At 33.4% G+C, this 3,457-nt stretch overlaps 1 pseudogene; it reads right to left on the reverse strand.

Annotated features, from left to right (window-relative positions):
- Window positions 1–2,827: 2,827 nt before the first annotated feature.
- Window positions 2,828–3,228, reverse strand: LOC114638395 (annotated as a pseudogene).
- Between the last annotated feature and the right edge of the window lie 229 nt (window positions 3,229–3,457).

The raw sequence follows: 3,457 nt of genomic DNA on the forward strand, positions 1-3,457 counted from the left end.
TTGAATATCTCCCAAATGTGTCCCAAATGAATAATGTCATTCAGCACTGATAATTATTTAAATGCAGAAGTATATCACTACATGTGTTCATTACTTTGGGAGGACAGGTAAGATTCAGGTGCCGATGCTGCCCAGAACTCATTGAAATATCAGTTTGTTTGGTTCAGCAAATAGTCTCATGTACTGACAGATTTCAGGTATTTATGAATATAAATATAAGTGAAAACACTTAGATAAGTGTCTATAATATATTTAATTGTCTTCTATATAAATCAATTATTGAATCTACCCAAGCAAATCAAAATGTGGGCTTGAGTGCTGGAGTGGATAAGTCTACAACTGCCATCTTCAGACTATTGATGCCTGTGATATATGATCAAAGTGCCTGGTTCTCAATATCAGTTTTTGATAGCTATAAAATTTGAAATTAGAACATATAAGATGAAGAAATGCTTATTTTAAGAATATGATAAAATATATAAAATATAAGTATAATAAAGAAGAATAACACTGAGGGAAAAACACTTTTTACTATGATATTCAGTCACTATCAAAAGACAGAGAGCCCTTAGTATGTTTTATCATATTTATTACCATGAATCATAGATGCTCTTGCTATGTATGAGTTCTAGCAATATCTTTTCCACTTACAGATTTTTTTTTAACTTGGCATTTTATGAGTCTATCACCTTTCCTCTGACATGAGGCATTATTTACTTGATTGACTTGATTTTGAACCCCACAACTGTTATAAACTTGATTACAAGTATGGCAAATTAGACAGCTCATCTCCTAGAAAAAGATGTTCATTCTAAACTTACAGCAATTAACTGAGCTGGTACCTCTAACACATGGCACAATCTGGTGTTCACATGTGTTCCCTCATTTGTACATCCTGTGGTACATTGCATAAGAACTCATAATTGAGGGAATTAGCAACTTTAAATGAGAATACAATGACAGGAGATCTTCACACACCATTCAAGATATGAACCCACATAAATAGAGAGGTGAATTGGGAACAGAAGTTTTAATGCTTTATGAAAAACGTAGAGAATAGATAGATACAAAGATATTCAAGTAAAGAGAGTTCCATATCCTAAGACAATTCCTGGCTGTAAATCATGTTCAGAAGTACTGAATATCAATGTTCTTCCATATGTCAGTTGGGTAAGGTAAAATATTAACCTAATTCTGAAGGAGACCAAGTTCATGACTTCTCTTCTGTCTCCTACAAAGACATTGATATCACATGAGCCACTTTAAGAAAATGAAACAAAGTCTTTGAAATAATTTTTAGGAATAGTAACTAGTGCTCTTAATCCCAAGATTAGGAGGCAGAGCAGAAGTAGATTACCTTAAATTTGAAGCCACCCAAGGTCACTTCCTGGCTACCTTCTGCTTCATCATGAAACTTTGTCCTGAAAAAAAATTAAAGTATATATACTATTATACCTTCTTAGTGAAAATATAGACTCAGCAATGGTGATTTTTTGATAGTATTAATCATCAGAATTTTAAAATCATTTGTATACCATGACTCAAATATGGAAGTTACCTTTGACTCAAAAATGAGAGGTAATATTTGTAAATACTGTCTTTATTAATTTATGATCATAATTTTAACTTAATTGTTTTTTTAATGTCAATACTTCTTTATAATTTTTAAAATAATTTTCCTTATTCTTGAGAACTTCATATACATAGACAAATGAATATGACTTTTTCCAACATCTATTTCTACCCTCCAACTTGCATGTTTCTGTGTATTCATTTCAAATTTAACTTTGTCCCTTTCAGACCAATTTGATATTTAAAAAGTGATGGTGAAACAACACAGCATAAAATATGTTGATTACTAGCAGAGCATCATTACATTTGCAATCAGAGAAACAGACACTAAGCTTATCAAGTGAATTTTATTTTTTTATATCCTATTTATATTTTATCTGTTTATAAAGAAATTAACTTATTCTAATCCCTTAGCAATTTGAGACTTTAAATACACTTAATGTTCCCAGGAAGCAAATAAGCTTATATAGGTAAAAGTTAAAAAATTGTCTTCAGTGTTTAGAGGACTAATATTAGACAATAACATAAAATTTCATCAAAATACTGTAAGAAACGAATACCATAAGAAATGAACATGTATATACAATCCAAGTAACTCAGGTAAAATTGATATTAGTATACTGTTACATGGAATTTCTGACTATTAAAAAAATTACAACCAACTTTTACCAGTAAAACATCACTTCTCCATTCATTTTCTTAATTTGAGAGATAATTAGCTTTATATACAACAATAATCATTATAATTTTAAAATTCCTATGACACATTGGTTTGATTTCTGATTATTACCTATTTATTTTGCACATCACCACCCCCAGATGCCCCAGGAGATTATTAACTTTAAAGAGTTTCTTTTTGATTAGTTTGCATTAAACTGAACAGCTTGTAGCATGAACAACTTCCCAAATATTTCCTGCCTCATGACCTACAGATTGAAGTAGAATTTCATGTACTGATTTATTTCATATTTCTTTTAGCATTGATGGTGAAGAGGTGATGAATGTAAGTACGACCAAGAGAAGGCGAGGATAAGGCTCAGTCCCAGAGGGACTCAACTTCAAGCAGTTAAAGTGTTTCACAGCTATTAGTCACCCAGTTGTATCTAGTCAAGAATAAATTAAATACTATAGGTTTGCCACCTCATCAGATGGTAACAGAGAACTCTAGGCCAAAATTTGATACTAGTATGAAATAGGCAGCAATGTCACAGATGCTACAGTCTATGAAGATTCTGAACAGCTTCTTTAATGCTGCTTAATGGGAGACCCAGGATTTTTTACGCTTCTTCTCATGTATGCGGGTGATCCAAGAGTCTGAGTGATCCTTGCTGTAGTACAGTTTCAAGGCATGAACTTGGACTGTCAGTACCAATATCAGGTATATAACAGAGAATGCAGAAATCCAACCAGGAAGCTGCAGGCTTTGCCATGATGGTAGAGTTGCTGTGTGGCAGGGAACATCTCTATGCTGACATCTATGAGGTTATCGATGGAAAAGAACCCCATGTTGATCATGGAGAGCAATAGATACCTAATGTTTTTTTGAGGGAAGGAAAGAAGGCCCAAGAAAGAGATTCCAATGCTCAACAAATATTGATATTCCCATTTATAGTCCATAGCCAACTGATCATGTGACAAGAACCTCAGATGTCCCATACTCCTTTTGACAACCAACAACAGCCATATGATCAGATACATGTAAGTGAACTTCTTGATTTCATACTTGAATGTCACATTCTATACCTCGTCTGATAGTCATGGAAATGTGCTCCATGTTCAGAAAGTTTCTGGCTTCTCGTTGGCCTGTACAAGATGCCATATTGCATAACCAAGCCCCAAGCTGCTAACTCTGACACTCTGGCTTACCCACCCAAGCTCCTAGTGA

This window comes from Grammomys surdaster, unplaced genomic scaffold (assembly GCF_004785775.1).
Source record: "Grammomys surdaster isolate TR1022 unplaced genomic scaffold, NIH_TR_1.0 125584, whole genome shotgun sequence".
Lineage (NCBI taxonomy): Eukaryota > Metazoa > Chordata > Mammalia > Rodentia > Muridae > Grammomys > Grammomys surdaster.